Source organism: Carassius auratus, chromosome 26 (assembly GCF_003368295.1).
Source record: "Carassius auratus strain Wakin chromosome 26, ASM336829v1, whole genome shotgun sequence".
NCBI lineage: Eukaryota > Metazoa > Chordata > Actinopteri > Cypriniformes > Cyprinidae > Carassius > Carassius auratus.
In genome coordinates, this window is record NC_039268.1 from 14,866,837 (window position 1) to 14,892,279 (window position 25,443).

Genomic DNA, 25,443 nt, shown 5'->3' on the forward strand with positions numbered 1-25,443 from the left:
GAAAGGAAATATGGAAGAGTGGGGATAGAGAGAGAGAGAGAGAGAGAGAGAGAGAGAGAGAGAGAGAGAGAGAGAGAGAGAGAGAGAGAGAGAGAGAGAGAGGACACAATAAAAGAATGACTGGCCTCTGCAGAGAAGAAAAAAATAAAAGAAAGAAGAGATGATAGTGTGTGACAGGAACACGATGATGAGAAGGTGATGCATTGGGTGTAATATTTCAAAAGTGTATGAACAGGGCTGATGTACACTGATCTGTTATCAGTGAAGTCCCTTTTTAAATTTCATGCATTTTGACACATTTTGGAATAAGGAGTGCTGCACTTAATAGTATGTTTTGACATTCTTAAGTAGATTCAAAGGTTTAATACAACTGATTTTCTACTACAAAACACACATTTTGATTTTATTAAATAGAATGTGCATCTTCACTTGTATGCATTTGGTACAAGCTTTTACCAAAAATGACTTACATTTTCATTCATTCCCCTGAGAGCTGTAACTCGAGAAATTTAATTTAAATTACAGTGCACTTGTTAAATTTGGAATTAATTTCAATGGAGGCAGCAAACAGGATGCAGAATTTTTTTCAGTCTAAGGAAGTATACTTCTTTAGAATTCATTTTAATTTTAATTTAAATTCAAAGACATTCCTATAATTCCTATAAAAGTTTTTATTTATTTATTTTTTATGAGAAATGTTGGCTTGAAAAGCCCTTTTTAAAAGTAAAAAAAATTGAATCAAACAATTTTCATCAGAGTTTAAAGATCTGGAAACCTAGCAGACAGAGAAAGTGATGGATGGATAGGTGTATATGCTGAAAATACTAGAATATTTTTATTTAGTTTATATATTTCATAAAATACAGTATTGTAGATACTGTAGTTGCAGATATGGTACAGTGTTTGAAGTACACTGTAAAAAAAAACAAAGTATGCAATTATAGCACATTCAGTGTGTATTATATTTATTAAAAGCAAGCATCTTTATAATAACTTTGAGTTACAATTAAGTACATTTAATATAGTATTGGTTTTCTTTCTGCCATTCCAATTTAAATTCTAATTCTAATTCTGAAAGACCCCTTTATCTACCATTTGAGCTACATGACCATATATCCTGTACATTAGAAAAGAAAAGAGTAATATTTCTTACAGACAGTATCCCACCAAAAACCAGGAAATATAATATATTATAGTATCATCCTAGTGAGATTACAGGCACAGGGTATTGTTCAATGTGTCATCTGAAGCATCTGCTTGCACAGACATCAGCCATAGAGGTACAGCAGGCCTCCAACAATCTGTAAGATCGCAGTGTGTCCTAGAAGATAAAGCGAGGATGGACCATTAAGGGGAGGAAAATTGGATATCTCCGAGAAGTGGGAAAGAAAGAAAGAGGAAGGGAGAGATTGTAATTGGGAGTATCATAGCGGATGCTGTGGATTGTGTGGAGAAATCAGTATCAAATTTAGTATCAGGCCTGGGTCAAGCCTGAACTCTGAAATCTTTTTCTGGCAAAGGATAAACCAAATAAAAGTTGGTTCTGCTTTCTTCGACTCTGAACAACAGGTGTAGAGGAGGGTCAGCTTCCAAAAACAAATTTATATACAAAGATTTAAGGAGAGGAATTTATCTGACCACATTAAACAGGAACATTTAAGCCATGTAACCATGTATATACAGGCAATGTAGCCAGTTTAGAGCATTACTGGGCACTTATCTTTTGCACATTCACATTTATATTTATAAATTCTCACTGCCTTCTCACTGAAAATGCCTTTAAACACACGCTTTTCTAAATAGATCCCTGTGTTGTACTTCCTCACTGCTTCAAGGTGTCCCATTTTAATGCAGCTGTACCTTTAGGATATATTTTGAATTGGCGAATATTAGAATAATCCTGTATTTAGTTTAGTCAACTGAAATTCAGTGATACTTTATACATGCCATTTAGAAAAAAAATATTTCAGGGGAACTACTTGCACCCAGGAGAAAACTGATTATTTGCACACTACTAGACACTTTTTAGACTGTGATGACACTTTTCCACAGTTATTAATGCAATATACATTTTAATGCAACACTTCTTTCTGGCCTTTAAATCTGATTGGCTGAGAGTAGTACGCTATAGTGATGAAAGAGCTCCAACCGTTTCACTGTTTGTATTACTCCGCTTGCAGTATTTCTTTAAGTGAGTATCATAGCAGACGCCTAAATCCACTATAATTTATAAATGATACTGTTTTTTGTAGGTTTAAGAGTTTTTTTTTTTTCAAGTATGTGCTTGTTTAGACTTCTAATATGTGATTTGTAAATAAATATACTGTCTATTAAAAAAATGTCCTTCTATTTTTTCGGAGATGTGAGCTCCAGGATGTCATTCAGCATTCATGAACCTGTTGTGAGCAGCCTTACCTGGCCCTGTCTCTAAAGTGGTTAAATATGAGATAGAATTCATTTAGGGTGAATCTTACATGCAGTCTTTGGTCTCTTTAATCTATTATTTGTTCCAGAGCACATCGTTTTGTCTGAGGGCAAAATCTCATCACGTTATAACTTTATTGCTGTTTATAAGCGCCTTTGACTGAATTGCCTTGCAAATTTTATGATGAATGTTATTGTTATTTATTAAACATTATTACTAAATAAATGATATTTTATATAAACAATAGCAGTATTGCATGTGTGTGTGTTTGTGATGGTGATTTTAGTTACATTGCTCTGCCATTAAATGGAAACAAGTTTTTGTGATTGATTTAGCAGTAAAGACTTTTATATTGAAAGAGACTGAAACAGGATTCTAAACAAGGAAGTTATTTTTATTTTCAACAATAACTTGTAAGACTCAGACAGCAAATACACTGAGCAGCGATGTCATAGAAAAAATCCATTAACAGACAAAAAGATAATACGATAAAGATATCACTTTCCTCAACGGACATTCAAAATTTGTGCGTGAATACGAGATTGAGCTGAAGAATGAATGTTGTATCAGATGCAGGTAATCACACTCAATCTCTCTTTTATAATGCTCTGCATAATACAGTGAGTTTTTAATACAATAAAACAATAAGCTTTCAATGAAGCAACTCAATATGCCTTCGTTACAAGTTCTAAAGTCAAATTAGTAATGGAGGCTTGGGCCAGACTGTTAAACTGTCAGTAAAGCAGTTTGCACAATTTATATATATATATATATATATTATTATTATTTTATTTTTTTAAGATGACCAAATCATAGCCGTGCTGATATACAGCCATATTGCACTTCTGCTTATGTGGCATTTCTCATATAACACTATATTTTTAATTTTATTACCTTGCCATTCAATTTCTGAAAACTAGTTAACGCTGCTGCATGAATGTTTCTAATTTAGTTAAGGGTCTGATGGGAAATTTTACAATCAGAAGAGAGAAAGAAGACAACCCCCTCCGGGAATATTGTGATTTATTTTTTTACAAATATTATATTTATTTTAGTTTGTTTACCCAACTATGATGACTTGCAATGCTGAGAATCTGAAATGTGAATAGGTTCCATAAAGTCTGATGGAACCAGAAAAAGACATGCAAACCAGAAGTTGAAACTTAGAGACTAGTACACGTGTTTCCATATTTTGTGCAGTGGCAACTTTTCAGCGAGTCTGATGTTTGAATCTGAGATGGATTTTACACTGTGAATTGCAACTGTCTATAAACAGATACCTTAAACTCGAACAGCTGACAAAAATATGAGTCATGAAATCGAGCTAAAAAACTTTAAATAGAACATACAAAAATTATGATCACACTTAAAGTGTTTTTAAACAATTGCTACTGAATTGTTTTCAGTGAAGGTACATTGAAAAAGCCAGCAATTATTGTTTTAATGTGCCATGAATCTATTGCTATAGCATTGTACACAAATGATGACATTCATCTGAGGTACTGTTTGAAATACTCATTCATTCAGTTGATCAGTGACGATTCAGCCAGGCTTTCTGAAAATGCAAATGGACATGAAGTTGGAACAGAACAGCTGGAAATCTCTTTCAAATGCACAATAAAAAAAGAAGAAAAAAAAGAATTAATTCTGCCCATGTGTCCTTTCACTTTCAGCGCTGCAATCGAGCAGCTATTTTTGAACTCGCATGTCTCACATGTGAGGCACGATCACAAGGTCGGCCACAAGGCCACACAAAACAATTATGTGCTATTGTTCCAGCTTTTCTGTTATTATTTATTCAGTAAAGGTCCCCATTCTTCCAACTCTGTTTTCAGGTCAGGTCAGGAACTGTGCAGCATTCTCAGCCATGGGGCTGAGCGGTAAATGGACATTTATTGCTCGCAGCTGTGCATTATTTTTTTCACCCTCTGACCTCATCTTCTGTGCTGTGCTGTGTGATTGCTCAGACTAACTCTGGCTGTGTGATACATTCAGAAGCGATCATGCTTATGTCCTATTAATTTGAGGGTGCATGATTGCTTGTGTTTTCCTTTCTGGACTTTGAAAGTTCTGTGAACCTTGCTGTCTATGCGAGGATCTGACAGCTCTCGGATTTCATCCAAAATATCTAAATTTGTGTTCTGAAGATGAAGGTCTGGGATTGGAACAGCATGAGGGTGAGTAATTAATAACAGAATATTCATTTTGGGTGAACTATCCCTTGTTGTGACTAAGAACTTTTGGAGCACCACAAAAATATAGGGTTCAAAGTGTCCAATTGAACCCAAGAAAGAAAATTCATTTTTTGAATGACCTTTAATGTGATTATTTTTAAGTGTGTCTTAAAGGTGACATATCATGAAAGTCAGACTTTTCCAGGTTTTAAGTGATATAATCAGGTCCCCGGTGCATCTACCAATCAAGGAAACATGAAAAAGATTAATCCAGTAACACTGTTTTGGTAAACCTTTTTCTGCAAGTGTCTGGAAAACAAGCTAGTTGTTCGCTCCCGAGTGACGTTGCAAAGGGATCTCATTATAATATTACCGCCCCTTAATCTGTAAATTTCCACCCCTGGCACCGTCATTCTGATTTCACAAACGACAACGATGTACCAGCTGTAATGCCATGGTGAATATTTGAATAAAACTTGCTAACTCTTCTGCCTTTGGCTACACAGACCAGCACAAAACACTATTTAGAGTCCCAGCCTCAGAGGAGACAACAGAGGAGTGGATCTCTTGATTTATTAAAAGTATATTGTTGCTCTAAATTATATCTAAAATAAACTTTTGGTTTATTTCCCAGCTGTTTACCTTCACAGACATGTTTTTGTAACTTATGTGTGTATTAAACATAAACTTGAGTGTGAATGAGAACTTAATTTAGTACTCACATGCAGTGACAGCCGCTTTCTGTATGTGTGCTTCAGATACTCAGAAAACTGTATAAGAAGTTTAAATTAATATGGTAAAACGCATGATTATTATTATATTATTATTATTTTTTTTTTATTTTTTTGTTTTTTTAACAGGTACTTACTGTAATGGTGCAGCTCTATTCTGGAAAAGGGGGCAGGGAGCAGCAGCTTATTTGCACTTAAAGAGACATGCTTTAATACAGCATGTTTCTGCTTCTACAATCCCAATTAAAGAGAAGTTGGGTTGTTTTGTAAAAATGCAATGAAATCAAGAATCTGTGATTTTTTCATTGATCATTAACTTTTATTTAATTGACAAAAGTAAAATAAAACATTTCCAAAGTTTTCACTGACCAACTTAAATGTAATTTTGAAAATATAGATTTAGTGTCTATGGGAGGATATTCTATAACCATTTCACTTTAATTTTGCCACTATCCAAATTTTTTGGGAGTGTATTGCAGTCTTTAAAATCAAAATTTGTTTATATTTCTGAATTGCATTTATGTTGGTCATATAAACCTTTGGAAATATTTTTGTTAATGAAAAAGAGATTGAACAAATCACAGATTCTTGTGTCCCAACTTTTCTGGAATTGGGGTTGTAAAATGTTTTTTTTTTTTCAAAATGATACAATAAAAGTTCTGTGTGGTATTTTGACCTGAAAGTTCACAGATACATTCTGGGGCACCTGAGACTTATATTACATATTGTAAAAAGGGGCATAATCAACACTTCATCATAGCTGCTTTCTCCTCTTAAGTGTATGCTTAATTTATGCCATTTGGAACACAATATTTCAGTCTACAGTCTTAAAAATATTCTGTTTTCAGACTGTAAACATAGGAAAGAGGGCCACGTGGCATGTCTCATTGTGGTGTTTACATAAAATCCTGTCTATTAAGATGTCCTTTTTATTCATTAAATATAGATTTATTTTTTTATTGCTTATAATAGACCACAAGTTTATGGGCCAGCTTTACAAAACTGGGCAAATTAGTACAAAAGTGCAATGATCCAAAACAGCGCCAATGTGCGTGAGAATATATAGTAAATAATAAGTAAATAATTATAATGGTGCAAATACCAGTCATTTGATGTGCATATTCAGTAAGGTCAGGCACAAAAATAACTGTGTCCATGTCTTTTCAGCCAATTTTTCACTACACGTCTTCAGTAAATACTTGCAGTACTATTTCAACACCAAAAGATGGATTGCGCTGATGCAAGCTGTTAGTAAATCTGGCCCTATGTATGCTGTTTCAAGACAAAAAAAAAAAAAAAAAAAAAAAACTATAAAAAAAAAAAAAATGGAACTTTTTGTAGAAAAAGTGATGACATCAAATAAACTTTGTCACTTTCTAAATTATTTGTTAGATTTGCTCTATTACATAACATTGTGGTGACTTAATGAACTGAGTCTAACTCATTTTTTTGCAGTGGAGTTGTAACCGAGGCTAAGTTGCCCAGTCAAGAACACATTAGTCTTTACTTTTTATTTTTATTTATTTATTTTTTATAGTGTACCAAATGGTGCATTTAGCAATTTTGCATGCAGTATAAGGACATTTCTGTGAAAGACTGTTGTTAAATAGTCAGAGATAGTTTAGTCTCAGCCTCAGACATCATGCCCAACTGACCATTGCCTTAACGTCTGATGCTGCCGTGTTTACAGCTATTACGACGAGCGCAGGATCAATTAAACGCTGGATCTTCAAAAGTATGCAAAATATTTAAAGTTCGTGAAATAGAATCTTTAAAATATGTCAGAGATTATTACACAATGAGCTGTTATTGTGGCGAAATTTCAATGCCTCAAAACGTGATGATGAACAAAACTAACTGTGATTGGTTGTTTGACATGTCGGTCAAACGGTCTCATGGATGTGCTTTGGCCAATGAAAGCTGCCATAGATTCCAGACCTTCAGTCTGAAGGAAACACAAGACTAGATATAGTTAGTCCTGACTAGGCACCAAATATTTACTCTAGTTTTAAATCATTTCATAAGACAGAACACACACCACATCATTTGAACCTCTCTGTTTATTTTCCAGCCTTCCTTTTCTCCCATTCCTCCATAAATGAGAGCTGAAAATAATGAATTATGCATAACACAAACACTGAGCTCCATTGCATATTTCTGTTGTCTTGTCTGAAGTATTTGACCTGATCAAATATTAATCTTTGATTCCAAAAATAAACTGGAATGTATTTCAGAAATTCGGATGATCTGTTTTCAGCTGTGCTTGTCAGACAGAGCCCATCTGGTGAGAAGGGTGGGTAAAGTGTTGTCTTGCTCATCCCTGGAAATTAGTCTTGATAAATAAACATGCATTAAAGCAGCCAAGACTTCTGACGGTGGTTTATAAAGTACACATGGAACTCAAGTAAAATACAGATACTCCCAAAAATACTTAAGTACTGTAACAAAGTATTATTACTTTGTTACATTACGCAACTGATTTATAAAATAAATTTTGCACATTCTTTCTATAATGCAGGTCTTATCTGTTAAATAACAATTATTTATATTATAAATAATTAAATAATAATTTATTTATAATAGAAATTATATAAATATAAATATATACCTTTAAATACATCAAAATACCATCTGTATGTGTGCATTTATATATACATAATAAATATACACAAAACACACACATATATTATGCAAACAAAAACTTTTAATTTGTATGTAATTAATTGTTTGACAGCACTACTTTAAATGCACTCTTTTGCAATGCACTTTATTAACTCTTAAGTACTCTTAGTCATTTGGATTGATTGTATCTTGGTTCAGGAAATTTAGGAAGACAAATAAATACATTTCTTCCAAATGTAGCTTTGAAACATGAGGGAACCCATTGCACAAGTTAAAAAATTATGGGGAAGATCTTAAAGATCCAAAATGTTAATATTCCTCAGCGTTTGCAGCTCTCCACCTTTGGAGCTTAGTGTCATCAAACCTCGTTCCGGCTCTAATGAGCTACATTAGTCAAATCCATTTCCAGCCATATTTGGAACTGAACAAAACCTTCTTTGGTTTTGATGCGTTTCAATTGCTGGTGCTCTGCAGAGATCCATAGAGACATAGTTTAAAGCAGGTTTCATCAAGCTTAAGCATATTTATATCTTTAAATGTCTGTCTGCTGCTAGCAAATGTATTCTTTGCTCTTTCAGTGTGAATTATCCATTCATCATTCTCACTCCTTTTGATGAGCCTCTGTTTACATCTAATGAGTCTTACCAGAGTTTTCTCCATACATCTGTCAAATCCCACTGTTAATTTTCCAGAGCGCTTTAGTTTCCGTATTGTTTACATACAGGATTATTTCCAGTGGGTTAGACACAAAGCAACTTGCACATTAATAGATGGAAGATTTGGATTTGGGATTAAGCAACTGTTTCATTATATGGAAACATCAGTTTCAAGGACAGGTCAGAGGAAAATCACTCAGCCAATAGAGTTTAGATTATTTGGTTTAACTCTACTGTTTGTAATTGACATTTCTTTCTGTTTACACAGAACAAATCTTTTAATACATTTACAATCAGGTGGTCATTTAATACATGCAAATAAAAAATGCAATGCTGACACTGAACATTCTTAATATGGAATTATTAACAAATTATCTGTTACATTTATGGTAGTAACACTAAGTGATTGCTACACAAAAATGCATGCATCAAACAGCAAGAAGGTTTGGGAAAATGTGCCAGCTTTTTTGATAATTATGATTAAAACAACAGCTCAATATTGTGCTTTTTAAAATCAAGGTCATCTCAGTGTCAAGCCCAACACCTGAATTGTTAGCATTGTTAGCATTACTTCATATGCTACTTATGAAGTAATACACCCACCCACCCACACACACACACATGCACCCACGCACACACACAAATAAAGACATAAAACAAAAAGATAAAATAAAAAATGAATGCATGAAAAGTTCTACAAAATTAAAGGTTGACATTTTTCTGTACACATATTTAAAAATCACTGAATGCCGCTTTAGACATGCAAACAATGACGTTGACTTTGATTAAAAGCTGGCAACATTCTGTATTGCCCAAGGCTCTTTGACATTGCAAGTTTGATACTTTCATTGATCTTTGAATGGAGTTGAAAAATTCAATAGATTGTTTAAAAGCACACCAACTCAAGGCCATGAATGGTGTTAGGTTTCAATTATTTGTGCTCTTTTATGTAAAAGACTTTTAAAAAAGAAACAAAAAATATTATTCTATTTTTTTCAATTAAATCCAAACATCAGTCCTAACACATAATAATACCACAAACCTAAAATATGCCTACGATAAATCTATATGTAAAGATAACTTGGCCTGTAATTAATCATACCACAAACTTTAATCCGAAATTTCCATCAATGCATTTATAAATCTCATTTTTATAGAATTAGTGCTGAAGTTTTTTTTTCCTAACTATTATCCTAACTGAAGAAAATGACATGAAGCAGTGGCAGATCTACTGGGGTGGCACCCCAGATTTATCCCAGGATAAAATATAAATGGAAGCAGTATTTTTTTGTACCGAATTTTAGCAGCTGTGCTTTAATGTGATGCCATAAATAGATGTATTGTGAAAAAATGGCAAGAAAACACAGCTGTTTGTGCTGTGTAGTGTGTAGTCAACTTCATTACTTTTACGAAAGGCTTCTTTTTGAGTCAGAAACACACAGCACAAGCAGTGTGGCAGTAGCCCAATTCACAAACAAATGGACTGGTGCTCCATTATTATAGATACAATATCATTTTCCACAATGCTTCTCATATTTTGATTTGCATCATGTCCTGAATATTTGTGGCACAGATTCCCAGAGAGTGCCTCACTTTACCATGGATATATTTGACATTCGACAAAATATGTAATATTATTTGTTGAGTAAGAAATCTAATCTAAACTAGACTGACATTTTTGAAAGAAAAAAATAATAATGTTAGCTAATTGAAAAGGTCTTTTCTTAAAATTAAAGAAAAGCTTGCAGGTTAGGTGGTTACTGTATGGTTGCTTGTGTTCTGGACTTCCATAAAGTCTACATACCTTCCTACTTCTGTTAAGAACTTCATGAACTAAACCTGTGATTTATATATCAACTAAGTAGCCTAATGAACACTTTATGTACATGGTAGATCTAATCTAACGAGTTTAAGGACATTAGAATGTGTTCAGTGTTTAATAGACAGTGTCTTGGTGCCCTGGATATTAATATTTTGTTATTAAGGTGAATTTATTCTAATGAATTTATGATGTAAATTCTAAACTAACAGCCATTTAAACTAAAAGATGAAGATATATTAACAATGCCCACTATAGAGAGACAGAATCTTCCTAGAAGGTCACAGGATAAGGAACATTTTTTCATTTATTTTTCTATCAGTTGCCATCTCTTTGAATGTAAATAAATGCATAGATTCAGTTAATTTGTATAAGTATGGTGAACTGACTGAATAACAATAAACATTTTAATAGACCCCATAAATCATATTTTCAAGTTGCTAGACATGATTAAATAAACTGCCATCCATTTAAAATGAAAAGACAAGTTTTCTTTTTCTTTTTCAAGATTACATATATTATAAAATATTCTATTTTAGACACTTATTTTCAATTGTGGTTGAATAATAAAACGAACACTTAACTGCAAGCTTTATTATACATTTTAATTAATAAAAATGAAAGGGCCTTGAGATAAATGGTTCACATAAAAATTTAAATGATACATCTTCACACAGCTGTAAATAATATCTTCACATTAATTTGAAGATTAAAGTTGGACTTTCCTTGAAAAAAAAAATAAAAAGTAAAAAAATCTTGATTTGCCCCTGACATGAACTGATTTGCAGTGCATAATGTCACTGATATCTGCTTTTCCTGGAATAGTTAATGCTATGTGGGAGCTTTAAGGTGTATCACTGCTTAAAAGGATATTTAATTCAAAAATGTAAATCATGTCATCATTTACTCACCCTTATGTTGTTCCAACCCTTTATGTTTTTTTTTTTCTTCTTATCCTGCTGAATATAAGATAATATATTTTTAAGAATGTTCATAACCAAACAGTTCCTGGACCCCATTGACTTCTATGGAAATAATCTCATAGAGGTTTGAAAAAAACTGTAGCTTGTCACTTTAAGTCTATTTATGAACATTCCTCCTAAAATAGGAAAAGGAAAGGAGAGAGAGAGGAAAAGAGAGACAGAAGAGAGCACGGTAAAGCATCCTAATGTTTCACTTAGAGAACAGGAAGAGTAACTGTGTCACTCAAATCAATGCCCTCTAAAGTATCCATAGAGATGGTTATCAGAATTCACACTACAGATTTGGAGCCTCTTGAGATGGATTTTGTGAAATGATCCATTTAAAACAAGTCTTCTTACTTGTGACCTTTATGCTTGGGAGACATTGCCCTCTAACTTTAAAACATGGCTTTCACACTTGTAGTTGTTACCCTATAGTAGGGATAGGCAACTCTGAGGGCCACTGTCCCTCAGTATATATATATATATATATATATATATATATATATATATATATATATATATATATGTGTGTATGTATGCGTGTGTGTGTGTGTGTGTTGTATATGTTGTGTGTGTTTTGTTGTTTTATGTCTAGAGTTTTGAGAAATAGAGAAATAACTGATGTATATAACTGATGTAGTTACCATATGTTAAAATTAAACCTTACTGTAAAGCAAATCCAGCCCTTGGAGTACCTGTTGATAAAAATATACATTCTTTGAGCACACCCTAAACAACAAATGATCAGGATGGAACTTACATTGGAACATACATTACCAACTTCTAATGGAGAAACAAATAAGGGGGTGAGAGGTTAATTTTTCCACAAATAAATAAATAAAAATAAATAAGGGCCACCCTAAGGACATAGCTTAAGTGAGAAAAAAAATAAGTGTTCATTACATTTATAATATGGATGTTTTTCTTACAAAAACATGGAATAGCTACAGGAGGCATATATTCACTGCCCGGAGGCACGTTTTATTAAAGATGCGCATGCTTTATTTGATGTGTTTTGGACTGTCGAATAGAAGCATCCTCCAATGCAATAATAATGCTTGAAATAGCCAGGACAATTTTTTAATATACCTCTGACTGGATTCGTCTGAGAAGAAGAAAGTCATATTAGCCTAGGATGCCTCGAGAGTAAGTAAAACACAGGCTAATTTTCATTTTTGGGGAAACTAACCCTTTAAACTATTAGCCTTTAATAACCTTGGTCTCTGCAATGCTAGCACACATTATGAGAGCAAGCCACGAACCAATGAATATAAAGCAGAAGTACAAATGAATTTTCAGTGTCAAGAGAGACACTTGGTTCTTTGTTCACAAATAACCAAACATAAAATGTGTGTGTTTTTCTTTTTTTTTTTCAAGTTGCCCTGGTAACAAGTACATCATCAGCCCTCATGCCTTTGCCAAAATGCATTTCCCTTCTTTTCTCAATGAAAAACATTTTTATGTAACCGCTTATGACACAGCGAGTATATCTGCAAATGTGCCGCTTCAGCCTTCACAAAAACAATATCACGCTCTCATTTGAACACTAACTACACAATGATAGATTTGACAGCCATTGAACGACACTCTTTTTCTTAGCAGGGCTCAGGACATTTATCAAACTGATTCCGTCCATCTGTAGCTCAAAGACCAGCACCCTCGATGCTTTTGTACACCAGCCTGATTGTTATCATATGGCTCGTAAGATAAATCCAACTGAGGGCAGCTTTTATTGAATCTTGCTATAAAAAGACACACATACACCGTGAGGCTTTATACCCCATATCACGTTGAAGGTCACATTTTAGGACTATGCTAATGAGGTGTCATCAACATATTTTCATTATAATCTTTGTACATGCTTGGCGTTGGTCATTATTATCAGGACAAGGGTAAGGGAAGATCATCACCCTCTTAAGCATGAAATGCTAATTGTCACCTACAGCAACAATCCCAGTTGGTATATACCAAGCTGTAAAAAGGGCTCTGCACATTATGCACTAAGTCAACGAAATGGCAGTTATTGAGATTCATGCTACCTTGTCCCTGCAGGTGTGCCATTTTGTGTAATTTTCAGTCTTCTTTATAGTCTGTAAATGCCCCTGTGCACACCTGACTGATCTTTACCTCAGTCACCTTCCTGTCCACAACTTCAGCGTTTGACATTTGGCTTTTCAGAAGCATCCTGTCTGGAAGGCCTCCGTAGTGCACACCAAAAGGCTCTTTTAACACTGTCTGTGTGTGTGTGTGTGTGTGTGTGTGTGTAAAAGAAAAGAGACACGACTCGTCAATAGAGACTTCTCTTCTTCTCAAGGCTGTAAACATGGACTTGAGGGAGAAGTTACAAGCGATTGCCATGTGGGGGAGCAGTGGTTCTACACCATCTTTTCTTGTTGGCGCATGATTTTAAAAACAGATCCTCTGTGATTTGTCCAAATCAAAGAATCTTGAGCTGAGAATGACATGACTGAGTCGCTTCAGCTGGCTTAACTGCGAAAGTGTATAACATCTTTTTGACAGCCTTTGCAATTGAAATGAACATTAAACCAACCATCAGCAAATCAGCAGATCATTATCTGAGACTATGGAGGCTTGCATGAGTCAATGACATGATTATTATTTTTTTAAAATGTATTTATCAGCTTATTTATATAATCTTGTCCACTGATTTATTCACAAATACATAAAAAAGGCACAATATAAAAATACACAAAAATAATGAAAGATCATGGCAAACTACGTAATGTGTTTTTCCCGTCTTTTTTTAATTAGACTTTTTTCTTTGACATTATGAAAGCTCATGACGTTTTTAAGTTGAAAATATGCATACATTGACTTGTACACTTCTTCTTTGATGGGAATGTTTTTGATTTTAATTTCTGTATTAAAAATAATTGTAAAATAAGTTAAAGAACTGACTGTCCTGACATAAAAAAATGTCTCATTAAAAGAATGAAAAAAATATATTTTACTGAGACTTCTTCACTCTCTATGAATATTTAGAAAATGTTTGCCCAGCAAATCAAAGTCATGTGCTGCGACCAAGTCGTATTTTCAATCCATCAAGTAGAAAGAGAAAATTATATCCTAGTTTATTTAATTATATACCATGCTTGATAAATGTTTTAACATATCGGACAATTTGACAAGGCTAGTTCATGTTGTAAAATAATGTAACAATATTAATGAATTAAAATGATATACTATTTGCAAAAATGACATTTTACCAAGAAAAAAATATATTCAAAAACATGTTTTAAACAAGTTTTAAATTGATAAGTTTATCTTTTTAAGAATCTCCATTTGGAGGCTACCTGTGTGAACACACTACGCAAATATAAATGTGTGTGTTTATAAAAAAAATAAAAAATACTGGAGCTGTCTCTCCTGATAAATATTGTATTCCACACTCCCATCTCTTATTTCATACTGTCAAAGAGGAAAACCGCACTGCATTTCTCTCTCATAACCAGCTGTGAACCAGCCTTGCGTGAACACACACACACCAATTCCAGTATGTTTATTTGCTGTGCGCTCTAGTGTGAAACAAGCTCTCACACCTGTCGAAACTTCAACCCCTCCCCCTTTCTCCTGCCTCTCTTGATGGCATGAACCATGCGGATGCAGTTGCTAAAACTCTCCCTCTTGCATATAGTCACTGAAGAAGATGTTTGGAACTCCTCAGGGCCGACTGTGGCACACAGTTATGTTGTTGTTGTTGTTGTTCTTCTTCTAAAAAAAAAAAAAAAAAAAAAAAAAAAAAAAAATACACAGTACACAAATAGTTTCTGTGTCTTATTAAAGTTCCTTTGATAGACCCAGTTTAAAATAAATGCAATGCAATGTGTGTGTTTATAGCAATCTATCAATCTGATGCAATCTATTTATAGTCAGTTGACCAGAATAAAGCACTCTTTTAGGTGATTTTTTAAAACTTTCTTTTCTTTTCTTAAATGTTGCACACATTTAAAACACTACAGTAACAGGAGAAAAATGTGCATGCTTCACTCCTTGCTGAGTTCGCCAATCTAAGGCTTCTCGCACAAACCCCAAAGGAGCGTTGTCTTACTCTAAGGCTCACAGTGGTTCTCCCCCTTAGTTTTCTGCCCCCTCTCCCTTCCTTCTGCTCCTTCCATCCATCGCTCTTCCACAGTGCATGAGGAACAGGCTAGGCAAGTAATGAGGCACATTAGCGCTCGCTTCAGATAAAAGCAGAACACTGGTGAAGTGTTTAAGATCCCTATCACACACCGAGAGAAAAGGAGAGAGAATTCTAGAGGTCTGGACACAGACTGAGCCTCCATCAGTGGAGATCACAGATAGAATAAGAAGCTTTGATCACAGATCCAGGGTCAGTGAATGGTAATCTACAGTCGCTGTAAGAGGGACTATATCTTAGAGCTGGAGGACAAGATCATTGAGAGATCAATGGGAACAAGTCCTTTAACATCAGGTATTGGGTAAACATGGAAACCGGTGCTTGTCCAATGGCTGGAATATGTTAAGGTACATCTAAACAATGTATTTGAGAAATCTCCTCAAACTGAGATTTCTATCCCATTTTCTAAAAAACACAAGCGTGTGCTGATTTTCAAATGGCTTTTAGATCATGCCCATCCAACGAAAGACTGGAGATTTATAGAAAGAAATCCTTGAAGCACATCCCTAAGTTAGAAAAAACAACATCACATGTGATTGAAGTCGACCCACACAGAGACTTTCAGGAACATAGGTTTATATTTACTGGTTGAGTGACCTAGGTTAGGAAAAGTTTCTGCTGATACAGTTCATTTCCTTCTGCAAACCTGTGCAACATGACACAAGAAGTCACAAATGTGGCTATGTACATGTTATAAAATGAATTATTCAGGTGAGTTAAGTGCTCCTAGATGCTATTGCGGTCAGAAATGCGCTGTTTTTATTTCATATACTTGAAGGTGAAAAAAAAAAAAAAATCTGTTAAACTGCTGATTTCTCTAGATGACTGTGACCGTCTTGTCCTTGTTTTTAGAGTTGACCTTTCGACAGTTACACTGTCACTGGCGGTGACTTATCAAAATGACATTGTGAGTCAGCTCGCTCACTGATGTACAGTATCCGATGATATTAGAACAGGATAGTTTATATTCAGTTTATCAGCATGCAAAAAAGATTTTGTATCAAGTTGCAATGTTGAAACACTAAATATAACAGCAGAAGATGAGAAAATATTGAAACCAGGGGAAATAGTAACACTAACAACAGTTTAGGGACTAGTTCTCACTAGTTGCTAGTTGCTTATTAGCATGCATAGTTCTAGTATATTGTCTGTTTATTAGTGCGTATAAAGCAACCCATTTTTAGATCCCTTACTCTTACCCCATCCCTAAACTAAACAACGACCTTACTAACTATTAAAAAAACAACAAATTAGGAGTTTACTGAGGCAACATTTAATACTGAGCATTGGTCTTCAAACAAACGTGGGCTTAGGGAAATCTACCCCCAAGAAGGCAAAGATCCTACAGTATGTCATAAATTTTGAGATTTAAAGGGGTCATATGATGCTTTTTTAAAGATCATTCTTTGTGTATTTAACATGGCGACGTAAAGTGGAGACAGAGCTGGAAAAAATGGGGCTCTCATGGGGCGGAAGCACAGTACAAATCCTAGGACAGAACCAGATGGAGAGAGTTAGTTGCGGCCTTATGTCCCATGTGGGATGAAGAAGTTTAAGAAGTAAGATTTTCTGTATTTAGTGTAACAGAATATGTTGACATGCTTTAATGTTCAAAATCCTTATTGTAGGTCATATACTGTACATTATTGCCTCTCTCAAATGCATAGTTTTCCCTCCTTCCGACCACAGACAGTAAAAGAAATGGACACAATGACCCCATTGGATTCAATGGAAACAAGTGAAGTCAATTAGAAGCACGCACTTACTGGGGGTTGAGCGTACGGCGGAGACTCAAACTGAGCTTGATGACGTAGATGTCACGTGAGCAACTTGTCTGACAGTTGTAAGTCTTCTAATAGCTTTGGCAAGAGCGATCTGAATCACCCACCTTTTGGAAAAGTTGTCACCTCACCGCAGAGACGGCAAGCGTGAACAGGAACACATTTTGGTAAGTATTCTGATTAATTAATTTGTCATTTTGCATAGTATTTATTTATTACAATTTTTAACGCAAGTACGCCATATTAAGTTAATGCATAATATTAAGAAGTTATGATATTCAAGGACTTGCGATAAGTATTCTTATTAATTATTTCTGCATATTATTTATTTATTTAAAAATGTAATGCCAGTACGCCATATTAAGTTAATGCATGAAATTAAAAAGTTTTGTAAAATGATATTCAATGATATTGTGATATGAATTCATAAGTTACCCAATAGGCAAATGTAACGAGATAACCAGATAACACACTAGGCAAAAATTGCTCATTGTTCTACATGATTTCATCTCTTCATGTAAAACATTTGACCATATAATATTCCAATGTATAAAAAATTGTGAGCTAGGTGTTAAATCATGTAGTTTTGGCTAATAAATCATGGTCAAAAAACACTTGAATTGAAACAGTTTTCTTTATTTCACATTAGGTTATGTAGGATAGGACATGTTTTAGATGGCTTCCAACCAGGATGAAAGGGATCACATTCATCTTCAAGTGTATCCTATATCTGCAAATAAATAAAGGAATAACGTTAACGGCGACTGACATTGAGATGGTTTTTTTTTCTTCCTTAACGTGTTTAATTTCATGATAATTTCCCCATCCCTGTTACTATAGATACCCCGTTACCCATACTTGATTATTTAATGAAGTACATAAATTATTTAAAGTTTGTGGATAAATGTTACTTCATATGTAGTGAATACTTCACACCTGCCACATACCGAATTATTTCCAATTCCTCAAAACGTTGTTGAACAATTTTGTCCCGTTGCTTTTATGGACTCTCTATGGACTTCTCCCTTGACTTTATACCTCCAAGCCCCCAAATTTCCTCATAGACAGTAAAAGATTGACTGCAAGCTTCTCGTTCAGTCCATAAGGTAATTTCTTTCGCAATCGTTAGCCTATTTTTACAAAAACTGCTTCTACGGGGCCATAACGTAAGACACAAGGTAATGGAGCCTTTTATACATTATACATTGTTTCTTTAGAAATAATTAATGGACAAATGGAGTCTTTAAAGCCTCAGATGTAAAGTTATTCACTGTCAAAGTGACGCCAAAATGAATGGGAATCAATGGAATGCTAACAGCAGGTGGGGGTCTGCTAATCAATGGGGGTGCCTGGGGAAGCTTCAATAAAATATGAAACCCTGCCCCCCTGCCAAGTGCAGTCTGCTCTGATTGGCCAGCTGACTCAGTGCAACGTGATTGGCCGAACACTGCAAGCACTTATCGGAAATGTAACGCCCCTTTCCATAATCACGAGCTTCATCTTTAAAAATAAATTTAAAATCAGTTAATAATTTCCTAATGTCCTCGTACCATCAGTTTAAGCCCGAAAGGGGAACAGAGTCACATGACAGACACAGCTATGAAGCTCATATGTGTCTGCAGTGCACAAGCCACGGACGGTTAAGACAGCTGACTCCACTGTGTGACCCTGTCACTCACACACGTGCGCGACGCGCCAAACTCCGCATTTGAACATTCAATAGCAAATACTTAATAACAAAACTTACTTACAGTAGATGATTCAAATAAGTGCCAGATTGTTCAGTACTCAGAATTACCTCCTCTCCTAGGTTCATGAAACGGTTGTCCATAAAATGTGTTGCTGTTCTGTTGTAATCTTAAAGATTCTACTTTTTATAGGCCAAATAAAGTGCTTTTGCTTTTGCCTAGATACAAAACAGCATCTCTCTGACATGGCTGCTTCAACACTAATTCAACAACACTAATAAACATATTTTATAAAGAATATCTTTATGCACCAAGAGCTTTTAATACTCCAAAGAGATAAGAAAAATTGAAACTGCATCATATGACCCCTTAAACGAAAAAGAAAACAATGTAATGGATGCTTTCAACAGATGGAAACGTTTTTATTCGTACCGGACCGTTTCGGTACAGGGCTTTCGGTACGGTGCACGTGTGTACCGAATGACTGAATGCAATATTTTGTTTGGGGAACATAGGTACATTTTCGTGTTTCCAAACGAACATATTAAGTGGCAGAAGTCTCTGCGTTCAGCGCAAATCCCGCCCTGCAGCAGATTCTAAGGCCGGTGATACACTGGCTGCGTGGCGCGAGCGTGGCGTTTCTGCTGCGTGTCAGTTGCTTCGCGTTTTCTGTGTCTTTACACACCAGAATCGTGCCTGACGCGGTGCTAGTGCGCAGCTGCTACCGTAGGTGACATAGAGGGAGACCGCCGACAGACCAGGATCTTGTCTTCACGACATCAATATCTAAACTTCATGTTGAGCATAAATATAAAGCCTACTGAAAAAGGACAACATCAACAGTATTGACGGCAAAATAGACTATGTTTGACAGGTGCAATATGCCAGTGTGTCACCGGCCTAAGGTTTTCAAAAGGCATCACGTGAGTGTGAACATCACTACAACTAGGAAAAAAAATATTTTATTTCAAACGCAGCTCCCGTCGGCATTTAAACAGACCTTTGCGATTGGTCCAACGCAATAATGAAATCTGAGCAGGTCTAAAAACTGAAACTGTTGATGCTGCACTTTACACTTTGGAAAAGTTATATATATATATATTTTAAATATGAGCAGGCCTACAAGCTGGGATTGGTAATGTTGCACTGTAATCATAGTTCCCTATCTGTCGGTCACTACGAGTTATGTCGACCGACAAATGGGGTCTCACTTGGGAGGCCAATCATCTCTGATTTTAAGAGAAAACGCCAATGAAATTGGCAAGTGGATTAACACACCTGAGCCACTCCCCGTGCCAACGGGTATAAATAGGGCGAGGGGTGCATCCACTCATTAGATTTTTGCTTCGGAGCCGAGTGGTTGTATGAAAGCTGTTATACTCCACAAAGCCATTCATCTGCTGTGTCGGGAAGCTGTTCTGGTTGGCGGTACAGCGCTAACAGCGGTGTCCCTTTCAGCGATTCCCCTGGGCGCTTCAACTAAGAGAGCAGATTTCCTAAAAGAGCAAATCGAGGACGATTCGCGTCTTTTTCAAGACGCCGTTTCGTCCGCGACCTTCTGGATACGGTCGTTTCCTGTTCTCTGACAACGGCCACGTTCGCTCTCTTCCGTGTCTGGGCATTCAGCACGCTGAAGGTGCGTTCGTGGATGGTTCATGCACGCACTGCGTGTGTGACCATGGCAACGCTGTGATCGCGTCTCCCCTTTCTTAAAGGGAAGGGAGCAGACCCCTCTGTCACTACCCGTTCTGGTTTCTCTGTCTCAAGCAGAGGACCGCCGGCTAGTGCTCTGGGAGATTTGAAGGTGACAGTGAGAGCTTCTCCGCCGGGCCACGCCCCACGGACCTCTTACCCCTTCCGCAGTGTTTGTCCTGTGCTGCTGCTGGGTGATTTTGCTGGGCTGTCTTATGGCAGTCCCAATGGGTCATTCAGTTTGCCGCCGGAGATCAGATGTCGATTGCAGCATCGGGGATGGGCTGTTGACCTCTGTGGATGAAGATTCGGCGGGGCTGCCCCCCTCGGGTGTTGTCGCCACTGCCGAATTGGACCCAGAGTTGACAGCCGTGCTTGCCCGGGCAGCTGTGAGCATCAGGATGGAGGTGAATGCACCGCCCAGCCCTGAGTGCTCATGACTGTTTGATTAGTTCTCGGTGTGGAGCGCGACTCACTACCCTCGATGGCGGGGCAGCTAGGGGTGTGTTGACATTCCCCAGCAGGAGAGTGCGATTGCGGTGCACTTGTGTCCGCAAAACGCCGCCACTGGGAGGGATAGTCCGCGCCTCTCACCCAAGGCCTGTAAGCTGTCTGCCGCGCTCGCTACCAAGGCTTACAGTGCTGCGGGCCAAGCTGTCTCTGCTTTGCATGCCATGGCTATCCTGCAAACCCAACAAGCCAAGACTTTAACAAATGCACGAGGGTAGGACCAACCCGAGGTTGATGCAGGAGCTGCGCATGGCGACTGACCTCCCCCTTCTCGGTGACGGAAGTCACAACGCAGTCCCTCGGGTAGGCGATGTCCACTCTGGTGGTCCAGTAGTGCCGTTTCAGGTTCAGCCTGGTCTGCATGAGAGACATTGACAAAGTGCATTTTCTCGATGCTCCCATGTCCCAGGCTGTCCTGTGTGGCGACGCTGTCAGGGGCTAAGGTCGCAGAGGGCGCCCTTGCCCCACTCTGGGAAGTGGGCATCAGGATCCTCAACTATCAACTATCGGGCCCGGTCCCGAGAAGAGTTGTGCGATCACAGGGACTTCGTGCTTTGGCACCTCAGTCAGTTGGGGCTTCAGGTCAACCGGGAGAAGAGCAAGCTCTCCCCTGTGCAGAGAATCTCTTATCTCGGTATGGAGTTAGACTCGGTGAGTATGACGGCACGTCTCACCAGCGAGCGTGCCCAGTCAGTGCTGAACTGCCTGAGTTCCCTCAGAGGCAGGACAGTGGTACCACTGAAACACTTTCAGAGGCTCCTGGGGCATATGGCATCCGCAGCCGCAGTCACGCCGCTCGGGTTGCTTCATATGAGACCACTTCAGCACTGGTTATACTCCCGAGTCCCGAGATGGGCATGGCGCCGCGGTACACATCGTGTCATCATCACACTGATGTGTCGCCGCCTATTCAGTCCCTGGTCGGACCTTGCTTTTCTACGGGCCAGCGTGCCCTTAGAACAAGTGTCCCGGCACGTTGTTGTCACAACAGATGCCTCCAACTCGGGCTGGGGCGCGACATGCAACGGGCAGGCAGCTTCAGGGTCCTGGACAGGACCTCGACTGCTTTGGCACATCAACTGCCTGGAGTTGCTGGCAGTGCATCTAGCTTTGCGACGGTTTCGTCCGCTAGTGCTGGACAAGCACGTGTTGGTCCGCACGGACAACACTGCGGCTGTTTCGTACATCAACCGACAGGGCGGTCTACGATCACGTCGCATGTCTCAACTCGCCCGCCATCTCCTCCTCTGGAGTCAGACGTGGCTCAAGTCGCTGCGCGCTGTCCACATCCCGGGGGAGCTCATTCGTGCAGCCGACGCGCTCTCACGACAGCTCACTTTCCCCGGGGAATGGTGACTCCATCCCCAGACGGTCCAGCTGATCTGGAGTCGATTCGGGGAAGCCAGGTAGACCTGTTTGCTTCCCGCGAGTCCTCCCACTGCCAGCTGTACTATTCCCTGTCCAGGGCCCCTGGGCACAGATGCACTGGCACACAGCTGGCCTCGGGCTTTACGCAAGTATGCGTTTCCCCCAGTGAGCCTGCTCGCACAGACTCTGTGCAAGGTCAGGGAGGACGAGGAACAGGTCCTGTTGGTTGCGCTTTACTGGCCCACCTGGACCTGGTTTTCGGAATCCATGCTCCTCGTGACAGCCCCTCCCTGGCGCATCCCCCTGAGGAGAGACCTTTTCTCTCAGGGGCTTGGCACCATTGGCACCCGCGTCCAGATCTCTGGAACCTCCATGTGTGGCTCTAGACGGGACGCGGCAGACCTAAGTGATCTGCCCCCAGCGGTGGTAGACACTATCACTCAGGCTAGAGCCCCTTCTACGAGGCAGGCCTATGCTCTGAAGTGGAGTCTGTTCACGAATTGGTGTTCCTCTCACCTAGAAGACCCCCGGAGATGCCCGGTCAGAGTCGTGCTTTCTTTCCTGCAAGAAAGGCTGGAGCATGGGCTGTCACCCTCCACCCTGAAGGTGTATGTGGCTGCCATTCCAGCCCATCACGATGCAGTGGACGGCTGGTCCCTGGGGAGGCATGACCTGATCGTTAGGTTCCTGAGGGGTGCCAGAAGGTTACATCCTCCTAGGACACCCCTGATTCCCTCCTGGGACCTCTCTATTGTCCTGGCGGGACTTCAGAGGGGTCCCTTTGAGCCGCTGGATTCGGTTGAGCTGAAGTTCCTGTCTCTCAAGACAGCGCTCCTGATCGCGCTCACTTCCATCAAGAGGGTCGGGGACCTCCAAGCATTTTCGGTAAGTGAAGAGTGCCTTGTGTTCGGGCCGGCCTACTCTCACGTTGTCCTGAGACCCCGGCCTGGATACGTGCCCAAGGTTCCCACCACTCCCTTCCGAGACCAGGTGGTGAACCTGCAAGCGCTGCCCCTGGAGGAGGCAGACCCAGCCTTGTCGTTGCTCTGTCCCGTAAGAGCGCTTCGCATATACGTGGACCGCACCCAGAGCTTCAGAAGCTCTGAGCAGCTCCTGGTCTGCTTTGGAGGTCAGCAGAAGGGGAAGGCTGTCTCTAAGCAGAGGTTGGCCCACTGGATAGTGGACGCCATCGCCTTGGCTTACAATTCCCAAGGCGAGCCGTGCCCCCTGGGGGTGAGGGCCCACTCCACACGGAGTGTGGCCTCCTCCTATGCCCTGGCGCACGGCGCCTCTCTGGCAGACATCTGTCAAGCTGCGGGCTGGGCGACACCTAACACCTTTGCGAGGTTTTACAACCTCCGTGTAGAGCCAGTTTCTTCCCGTGTGTTGGGTAACAGGTAATTGGCGGGAAGGGCTGGCTGGGTGTCTCGCTTGCTGCGCCATTCCCCCTAACACGGGGATGTGAGCGCCTTCTTCTCCCAGTAGAGTTCCCCGGTTGGCGTACCCTGGTCGAGCATCCTCCAGCACCCTCGGCGTCAGACTTGGCGGAGCAGTCTGTCGGCAGGCCCAGTACTGGTGTTAGCATGCCCGGAGCCGGTCAGCCCCTGTACTGGGCTAGGTGTCCATATGGCTGGGTTCCCTACGGGTAATCCCATATGTGTATTCTTCCACGGTAAGGTTTCCCTCTTGGCAAACCCGTGTCTTCCCTTGACAGATCATTCCTCAGAGACCCTTCCATATGTAGTACTGTCCCCTGGGTCAGTCCATATCGGTATATCCACATGTCACCTCCCTACGGGTAGGATGTGGTCTCCGTAGCGACCTTTTCCTAAAGGCTCGCTTCCCCATTGTCTTGCCAGCTGAAAGAACAAATAGGGAAGATTTGAAGCAATCTTTCACTGAAGGTTGAAATCCCTTCCATTTACTTAATGTGGGCGGAACAGCTTCTCCAGCAGCGATGTACTCACCCTTTGGCCCCTTTGGTACCAAGGTCAGTGAATTTGCGCTGGGGCTTTGGGAAGGTTACGACCTTAAGCGTAGCTTTTGTGGCACGCCAAGGCTTGTCAACAATTGCAGCGCCTCAGGGTTGTGACGAGGTTCAGGTTATGGCGTTTTCCATAGGACCCCATTTGTCGGTCGACATAACTCGTAGTGACCGACAGATAGGGAACGTCTCGGTTACGTACGTAACCCTCGTTCCCTGATGGAGGGAACGGAGACGTTATGTCCCCATGCCACAACCTTGAACCATTCGCTGTTGCCGGGACACGTTCTCGGCTCCTCAGCGTAAAACCTAATGAGTGGATGCACCCCTCGCCCTATTTATACCCGTTGGCACGGGGAGTGGCTCAGGTGTGTTAATCCACTTGCCAATTTCATTGGCGTTTTCTCTTAAAATCAGAGATGATTGGCCTCCCAAGTGAGACCCCATTTGTCGGTCGACATAGCGTCTCCGTTCCCTCCATCAGGGAACGAGGGTTACGTACGTAACCGAGACGTTATTTATTTATATTTTTCATTATATTTTATTATATTATATTGGTTTGAGACTGAGAGTATTTTATTAAGTGGAGAACTTTGCAGCAGTATTTTATTTCTTATTCTTTTTTCTATTTTATTATAAATTATATTGTATTATTTATTTTATTAAAAAGTATTTTAAAAAAGTGTAAACAAATTGTAAAAAAAGAAAAAAAGTTTATAGTAATAAACAACCTGCAGTTTAATGTTTGCATTTCTTTCCCTTACACTGTAACGAAAATGAACCGAACCGTGACTTTAAAACCGAACCGTGATTTTTGCGTACCGTTACACCCCTAATATATATATATATATATATATATATATATATAT